Below are 9,683 nucleotides of genomic sequence, written 5' to 3'. Positions count from 1 at the left end.
AATACTGTCCACTGGTGAAGGACAGTGCTGTTGTTGCAGGGGTCTGGGAGCCTTTCTGTTGGTTCAGAAGCCCTGAAGAAGGATTTTCTTGTTGTATGTTTACAGAAATCCTGGGAGAGGGCTTTGCTAATGTGTTCAGGGGTTCTAGGACTGTTCTACAGACAGAGGATGAATTCATGAAGGGACTGGCAATGTATCTTATGGCCTTGCTAAGCCTTGTCTCCCCAGGAACTAAGATTGCTGAGAACTTGCCTCGTGTCAAGATGAAGAAAAGACCTCCATTTGGGTATTAAGTGCTGTGTTTAAACTTGATGTAACTCTGGGGTAGATTCAATTGTGATCCAGGGGTGAGGAACTTTTGACCTTATGTTTGGAAACTAATCTCCATTTGAGAAGAGGGGCTTTGTGGTGAACTAAATGAAGGTATAGCCTAGGGGTGGAGAAGTATTTAGAACAGAGACTTTGTAATTGATTGAATGATTGGAAGGTCCTGGGGTGGGGTAGTGCTTGGAGATTATTTAATCACATTTAGTAAATGCTGTATTTTGAATGATGTCATGTTTTAATCTTCTCTGTTCTTGGTTGGTCACTGAATAAAATGGAGAGCACCTATGCTGGTATTTTGAACCTGGGAAGTTGCCTTTGCTTGGTATTATATTACACCTGGGCAAGTCATTTAACGCCATTGCCTCCTAAAAATTGTTTTTAGAAGTATTAGAGAGGTTTGAAGTAAATGTTTCTATTTCCTTTAAGGTCCTTAATGGAAGGGAAGAAGGCCTTTTGCAAGAAGTAGTAATTGAGTTGGGCTTCAAAGGATGGATAGGAATTTAATAGGAAAACAGGGGGAAGGAGGTTCTAGGCACAAGAACAGCATGAAGAAGTATATAGAAGAGTGATAGTACAGACCGATCATGATTATGTAATGGAGAGTAAGTCTTACTTAATTAAACCACAAAGTGCATTGAAAATAATAATAGGTAATCATTGATGAAAAACTTTGCAATTTTGGTCATATAAAGTTGAAAAGCTTTCATATTAACAAAATTAGTGCAGCCAGAACTAGAAGCATTTAATTAGGACAAATTTGAATCAAATCTTTGATAACCAAGATATTTAAGGAATTTATTAAAATATAGAACAACATGAGCCATTTCCCAATGGATAAATGACCAAAAAAATATGAACAGACCATTTTCAAAAGAGGATATTCATGCTTTCAAAAAACATATTTAAAATGTGTTAAATCATTGATGAGAGACACAAATTACAACAACTCTGAGGTTTTAATTCATTCCTATCAGATTGGATTGGCAAAAATAATAAAAGATTAAAATGACAACTATTGGGGAGACTGCAGGAATATAGGCATACTAATTCATTGTTGCTGTAGGTGTGCATTGATCTAAAACAATTAGAAATTGTATCAAACAAGTCACTCAACTGTAGATATCCCTTGACCCAGACGTACCCCCAGGTATGCTAAAGATAAAGGGGAAAATCTTATATTTACAAAAAAAAAAAGAGCAGCACTTTTTGTAACAGCAAAGAATAGGAAGGACATTACATGTCTGTCTATTTGGGAATGGTCAGACATATTGTGGTACATGAACGCACTCCTGAATCGTAAGAAATGATGGGAAGAATTCAGAGAAACTTGGGAAGATTTGTAAGAACTGAAGAAAAATGAGGTAAGCAGAATGAGAAAAGAACAATTTTCAGAACCATAATAATGTAAAGGAAAACTATACAGAAATAATTCAGAACTCTGATAAATACAATAACCAATCATGACTTCCATCCATTTACAAAGAAGCACTGGACAACAGGGGTAGAGTGAGGCATATATTTTCAGAGATGGCCAAGGTGCTAATTTGTTTTACTTAATTGCCCTAATTTGGAGGCATTACAAAATGGTAGTGATACTAAAAACAGAAAAAAGAAAAATGTATCAACAGAACCTTCTTAAGGAATAATAAGAGAAACACCAGACACCCAAGTTCTTATTTCCTCGGGTTTTTTTACATTGATTATTACTGGGACTTTTGAAGGGGAGGAGTTGTTGGGTTTTTATATCTTGGGGTTATGGTTTTTAGATTGAGGTGTGAGTGGCTGTTGCATTTGAAGCATGAATTAAGAATGACATGGATTTTATATCTAACTCTTACTTCCCCCAAAACTTTAAAACCCTCTAATTGTGTGACATTAATCTCTCTAGGTCTCAGTTTCCTCATCTACAGGTAGGTATATGAGACCCCAATCTAAACAGTAAACAGTTAGGTGCCTTCTTTAAAGACAGTAACATCAACCAGAGAAAGAAATGTAGAGTGACTATGACATGTGCAGAGACTGGTATTATCATTATTCCAGAGAATCTGTCTTTAACAAATAAAGAAAGCACAATTACTAGACCATCTGCCAGGAGATGCTTTGTTATTCAGAACCTTTATTTGCAATGTTATTTGTGTAATGGAAGATTACCTACAGAATCAATTTGCAACCTGAATGGAAAAACAAGCCCGAAATTTATATGGAATCCCCATTAACTTGGAAAGTGATTTTTAAAGATTTCAACATACCCTCAAGAGCGTTGGTCCTGAGTCAGAAGCAAAGGAAAGAAAGAAAAGGAGAAAGTCGTGAAATTCCAATAGAATACAATTCAACAAACATTCCATAGGCAACTGAAGGGTTGGTCCGGGGAAACAAAGGTAATTAAAAAAAAAAAAGCAACCTGTTTCCTCACCTCCAGGAACTTATCATATAATAGGAAGAACTTTAATAACCGGGATACAATGATGTATGTGGTAAGTTACAGAGGGAGATTCATATGATCATACATTCTGAGCTGGAAAAAAACCCAAAAGCCACCTAGTCTAATCACTTAATTTTACAGATGAGAAAACGAATACCTGGAGAAGTTATGTGACTTGATCGAGGTCACACAAGTTAGTAACCAGTGGTGTAGCCAAATTCAAACCCAGCTCCTGAATCCCACTACACCATACTGCCTAGGGAAAATTTAGAGAGGGAGAGATCACTTCTAGTTAATGGAGTGGAGTACATTAAAAATAATTAAAAATAAACTGGCTTCTGATTTCTGAGGGTTTTGTTTGTTTGTTTTTATAAAGAATGAACTACACAACTCACTCCCTTTCCCTTTTTGCTTGTATATCTGAATAGCAGAATTTTTTTAAGTTGATTCCTGGAAAAAACCATGATTATTATGAGATACCAAATAGCCCCAGTAGTGTTTGTTTACATGCATGACAAAGAGAGTCTCCTGAACTCAACTTTCCCCAGGAAATACTTTGAAAACAATTCACTGGCAGAGAAACAATTAAAAAGCAAATTTTGTAGCAAGCAATAGACACTCCCCCTCTCCCTCATATTTACTGAGCTTCTTTCTTGCCAGGTCATAGTTTGTAGAATACCTCCTTGGAGGCTAAATGGCTGGGACTGAAGGGGAAGGGGAGGGGTTGAGTAGGGAGGAGGCTTGGAGGCAGGCTGTCACTGAGTGTAATAGTGCCCTCAGAAGCATAGATTGCTCATACCTCTGATGTTTCAGGAGTTTCAGCAATGAATCACAAAGCAAAAAGTTTTGAACACACATAAAAGTGGGTGCTTAACATCCTAAAGGATAAAAATCCAAATTTCTTTCTTTCACATGTCTTTTATAACCAAACCTTCCTCTCCAAAACTAGCAATAAAGCTTTTAGGCAAACTTCAAATAAGTCAAGTAAGTTTCTATAGTTCAAAATTTTCTTTTTATACTCTAAAATTCTCTAATTCTCTGTTATCTAAGAAATGACCTCTTTGGTCACTTCTCCCACCAAGATTCATCTTTCCTTTTCAGTTATTTAACCCCTCTCAGTTTCCTCATCTGTAAAATATCATCTATCTTACAGAATTGTGAAAATCAAACAAGAGGATATTGATAAAGTGTTTTCTAAAGCTTAAAGTGCTATATAAATCCTATCTATTACTATTTCCTCCCTCTCCTCTCCCTTCTACCCTGCTCTCTTACCCCTGTCCCAACCCTCAGTGGTTCCCACAGATAATACTTAACTATGGTACTCAGGGCTTAAAAAACAAAAACACAAAAAAACTACAGACCACTCTTCCAGGTGGTTTAGTTCCAGTACTAAACAATGAAGTAAGTGATGACCAAGTTGTCTATAACTCATGGAGTTAAAAAGATTATTCTTTAAAACCACAGCAAGTTATGTACCTTGAAAGAGACCCTTGTTTTCATTGCTAGTCTGGTATTCCTGGAGAAGCCACCTAACAGGTAACTGACTTCCTCTCCCCCCCGCCCCCACTAACTCCTGCATTTGAAAGAAGAAAAAACACAAGCTACCTTCTAAGATTTTAAATCAGTTAAAATTAATTGTAATTGCTCACCTGTTAAGCTCCAAGAGGTCAGGATTTGGTCCACTCAGTCTAATGCCCTGAGCAAAGTGTTTAACCTGTTTGCTCAGAAAAGGCAGCCTTTTCCTAACCAATTAAAAGGCAGACTGAATCCTAAAGAGATGTTGTAAAGTGATGGGGGAAGAAGCAGAGGAGGTGGTGTTTGAATTTTTTGACCTATCAAATACAAGTTACAATAACTTTACTGGAGAAAATTAGAAAGAGTATGCAAACAAACAGAGGAATTCTGTAAATACCTAAAGTGACGTTTGCAATGAGAGTAGGAACCCAGTTGTAATACAAGCCTGAGCCAGGTACTAACAACCTGAGCATGATAAGCATGAATGTTTTGAAAACTCAATGCCTATCTAATAAATAAAATATGGGAAAGAAATTAACTTTAAAACAGTGCTTTACCAGAAATCTTAGAATTTTATGCTATTCTTTCTCCCTAGCAGTAATAATTTCAAAAAATGTTAAAGAGCCTGTTAACGATAGTAGCTAGAAAAAAATATATTTTTTCTAGATTCTACCACTTTTAAGAACTAAAAAAAATTTTAAACCTGTTTGTTCCTGCTTGGTACTGAGATAAATCCAATTTTTCATGACGGCAACAACAACATATTTATATAGTACCTTAAGGTTTCAAAAGCACTTCACAAAAGTTATTATATTATCCTCACAAAAATCCTGGGAGTGAGGTGCTATTATCCCCATTTTTAAGATGAAGAAACTGAGGCAGAGTGTTAAATGATTCCTCCAGGGTCACAGAGTTAGTAAGTATACCTAGTAATATAATATTTTCAGCATTCATCTATTTCTTTCTTTTATTAAAATGCTGGATTTCATAGGATTTGGAACTCAAATGAACACTGAAAATCATCTAATACAACTCCTAGATGTTACAGAAGAAAAAATGGAGGCCCAAAAATGATCTCTCAAGATCATATAATTAGTAAAAAGCAGAGTTTGAGATTCAAACCCAGGTCTTCTAGTAGGTCTTCTAAGGGAAGTTGGGAAAAGACTAGCTAGAGAAAATGTGCATAGACTTGCATTTGTGATCTGATCTGATCTGGGCTTTCTGTTCAATGATGCTGAGTATAACCCATCCACCCTTCTCATCCCAAGAATTTCTATACATATCCTCCAGTTAATCCTCCATTAGGAATCCCACATAACCTGCTAACAACCACGGAGTAGTAGTACCCAGTTCAGATTACCGTGGCTCCCTCTCATTACATGACGTCTGCCTATTTTTCCAAACGTACCTCCTGTACTTTATCTTTTCCACCATTCTTTGACCACAGACCATCTTTGTTAATACTTGACAATCCATTTACACATTTATCACATGTCCCTCCATTGTTCTTCAAGTAACCCAAAGTTTTGACTCTTCAGAGACTATAGTATTCCACAATTCCCAGCCATAGAGCATCACCAGAATAATATTGGTATTAAAAAGATATACTATAATTTAGTGTTTGTTTTTTTTTAATTTGGCACTGCAAACTGAAAGTACTATAAACTTTCCTAGATAAATTTCAATCTGCTCTCTTCCTCCCATTCAATTAGAGATATTCTGCCAGAACAGGAGCTCTTAACCTTTCTCATGTCATGTACTCCATTGGGGATCTGGTGAAGCCTATGGACCCCTTCTCAGAAGAAGTGTTTTTAAATGCATGAAATAAAATACATAGGATTCAAATGATATCAATTATGCCAAAATAAAGGTATCAAAATATTTTTAAAAGGCTGACCCTCAAGTTAAAACCTTTGTGCTAAAGAAGACAAAACCAAGTATTAATCAACCAATAAACAATTATTTAGGACCTAATACATGCCAGGCACTGTGTGAAGTGATGGGAATAGAAATACAAAGAATTTGGGGGGTGAAGTCAAGATGGCTGAGTAGAAGCACAACCTCCAAGCATCTCCGGCTTCCACCTTCCCCAATCAATGTAAAAAGGGGACTCTGAACAAACTTTTGAGCTACAGAACCCACAAAATGACACAGAGAAGCTAATGTCCCACTGAGAACAGCCCAGAAGGCCGGCAGTAATCAGCCAGAACAGCGCTCTGGGAGCTGAGCCCACGCCTGGGAGCCAGAGGTTTCAGCCCCAGGGCAGGCTGACCAGTGGACAGCCAGAGGGACTCCAGATCAGCAGTAGCTGTGGCAGTTTCCAGAATTATCAACACACAGATGCGAAGGACAAAGTGAGAGGTCAGTGCAGTCTGGACTTTGGGACCCAGTAAGTGGGAGTGCGTGGCCTTTACCCCCGGGGCGAGAAGCCTCTGAGATGCCCAGCACAGCCTTCCACATACTCCACAATACAGCCAAGTGAGCTCTTCTCCAGACTCAACATTCCTTTTCTAACATCCATACTTTTGGACAAGCGTCTCCAATCTTGGAATGTACTCCGTAATCATCCTTATGTCCACCTCTTAGAAAGTCTTACCTTCCTCAGATGTTACCTCTTCCCTGAACATTTCCCTGACATTTCCCTCTAGTTAGTTATTACTTTCTTCCACTTCAAATGACTTTATATTTTACTTATCTGGGCACACTGCATTCACCCCCATTAGAAAGTAAGTTTCTTGGTGTCAGAGACTTTGTGTCTAGCACAGGATCTTAAACACAGTAAGCTCATAATAAATATTCATCAAGTTGCATGGTACATTTCTAGAAGAGCTTTTGAACATGAAAAATATGCCCCTATCTCATCACAAAAACTCTCACATCAAATTTGGCTTTAGCTATTATGATTCAAATCTTTAAAGTGAGGGCAGCATGTAACTTTCACAATTTTATCTTATTATTCCCTAGAAGTTTGTCATATTGTGTTATGATGTGACAAAAATATAGCATAGTTAAGACACTGAAAAAATTCCATGTGCTTGGATTCTATATGTATCATATTTCATATAGTCTGTTTAAGAGCATCCAATACTATTCACAGTAATAACAATAACCAGCATTTATGTGATTCCTTAAGGTTTGCAAAGTACTCATTTGATCTTCACATGAACCCTGAGAAGTAGGTGGTATTATTATCCTGACTTTACAGATGAGGAACTAAGTTAATTGGCCATAGTCACATAGCCAAGTGTCTGAGGCAGATTTTGAGACAGAGGGTTGTGTTGTTGGTGTTGGTGTTGCTCACACTTTTTAATCATTTCCAAGTCTTTGTGACCCCATCTGAGGTTTTCTTGGCAAAGATACTGGAATGGTTTGCCATTTCCTTCTCCAGCTCATTTTGCAAACATGGAAACTGAAGCAAAAATAGTGAAATGACTTGCCCAGGTTCACATAACTAGTAAGTATCTGAGGCCAGATTTGAACTCAGATCTTACTGACCCCAGGCCTGGCACTATCCACCATACCACCTGGGTAAATGTATAGAATTTGTAGGTAGGATTTTCAAAACTCCAAGTCCAGTACTCTGTCCACTGTGCTAACTAGTTGCCTGCATAATAACTCAAAATGGGAAATACTTCGTTACAAATATTGTCTCTTGATCTTCAGGAAAATAAAGTGATAAAGACTTATCTAAGAAGATGGTAATAGCAAACTACTTGTATGAGACACACCAATTCCAGGGAGACTTAAATTCATAGAATTCTAGAACTATAAGAGGGAGTAGATAAACAACTAGTCCTGGAGTCATGAAGACAAGTATAAATCTGGTGTCAGACATTTACTAGCTGTGTGACCCTGGACAAGTCACTTAACTTCTGTTGGTCTCAGTTTCCTAGTGTAATGGAAATGCAAATTTAAAGATCTTCCCTGCCCTTAGGCCCTTTGATAGGCTTAAGAGACTCTGAGAACCTTCCTTAATTTGAAAATATACTCTGCCTCCTAATAGGCTGAATGTGGTCACATGGAGCCTGTGACAGGAGGCTTGGTTTTCAGGAATGCCCACACCTTGATGCTGTGTGATTAGGCAGTGGATCAAGAGGGTGGTTACATTCTCTGACCCAGGAGAAGGCTACATAATCCCTGATGTGAGGCTTTGCTTTGGGGCTCACTTTGAGAAGTGTTCTGTGATTTGATCAGATGAAACTCTGGGAAGCCATTGTTGAGAGGCCCCCAGCTTTGAAAAACCCAGATGTTGATTTGGTATGGATGTAATGGTTGGACAGTTTGGAAACCTGTCTACTTGATCTGTTTCTCTGTCTTGATAATTCTGTCTGTATACTCTGAATTTCAGGGTGCTGACCTTTTCCCCCTGAACTAGGTAAATGATACATATCTGACTGATTAAAGTAAGCTTGTTAACCCTTTTCTGAGTTGCTTTCCTTTAACAAAGCAGATCTAAGAACCTGTGTTGGCAGCCACCCTGGGGACCCTGGGGTGCTTGCTGATACACCTAGGCATCTACCTCACAGGATGGTTATAAGGATTAAATGAGATGATATTTGAAAAAAAAAAAAAAAACACATAACACAGAGCCTGGTAGGTTCTATGCTTATTCTCTTCCCTCAATTGATAAGAGATCACCGAGTCCCACTGTAATTTCACATGCAAGGAAAAGGAATAAGAGCTTTGACCAGTATTATCTAATGATAGAGTAACAAAGCATGAATCAATAAATAAAGTTATTAAGCACCTACTATGTGCCAGGCACTATGCTAAGTGCTGAGGATATAAAAAGAGGCAAAAGGCACTCCCTGCACACAATATAATGGGAGAGACAATGTGCAAACAAATACACACAAAGCAAGGTATACACAGTGTACACAGGAACTTAAAGAGGGAAAGAAAGCAATGGAATTAGGAGGGCTTAGGGAAGGTTTCCTGTAGAAGGTGGGACTTACAGGGAGCCGGGGAGATCAGTAGGCAGGTGAGGAGGGAGAGTATTCCAGGCACAGGGGACAGCCAGAAAGAAAGCCCAGAGCTGAGATGGAGTGTTGTGTTTGTGTAACAAGGAGGCCCGTGTCACTTTATTAAAGAGTGTATGTTGGTCAGTAGGGCATAGAAAGATTGGAGATGTTGGAGAGAGCTAACTATGGGCTTTGAATGCTGGAGCATTTTCTGTTTGATCCTGGAGGCAACAGGGAGCCACCAGACTTTATTGAGTGGAGAGCAGAGAAAAGGATGACATGACTGGACCTGCACTGCACTTTAGGAAAATCATTTTGGTGACTGAAGGGAGGAGTAGGGAGAGACTTGAGGCAGGCAGACCCACCAATCATCCAGATAGAGTTGCTGTATCAGAGGGGGGGGGGGGGGGAGGGGGGGGGAGGGAGGGGGGAGGGGGGGGGGGGGGGGGGGGGGGGGG

At 38.7% G+C, this 9,683-nt stretch overlaps 1 protein-coding gene across 7 annotated transcripts in view; it reads right to left on the bottom strand.

Moving 5' to 3' along the window:
- Positions 1-9,683, bottom strand: part of LOC138160552 (hyaluronidase PH-20-like) — a 71,067-nt gene that overhangs the window by 26,356 nt on the left and 35,028 nt on the right. Inside the window, exon 3 of one of the 7 annotated variants that reach the window (XR_011168166.1) lies at positions 2,907-3,005. The exons of the other annotated variants lie outside the window; for them this stretch is intronic. The gene's annotated coding sequence lies outside the window, so the exon portion shown is untranslated. The remainder of the gene's footprint in view (positions 1-2,906; positions 3,006-9,683) is intronic. 7 annotated transcript variants of the gene reach the window in all.

This window comes from Petaurus breviceps, unplaced genomic scaffold, assembly GCF_028583685.1.
Source record: "Petaurus breviceps papuanus isolate PSGF00001 unplaced genomic scaffold, PetGlider_PUasm1.0 181, whole genome shotgun sequence".
NCBI classification, from domain to species: Eukaryota; Metazoa; Chordata; class Mammalia; order Diprotodontia; family Petauridae; genus Petaurus; species Petaurus breviceps.
The sequence above is the reverse complement of the archived record's forward strand: the minus strand, read 5'-3'. Positions and strand labels throughout refer to the sequence as shown.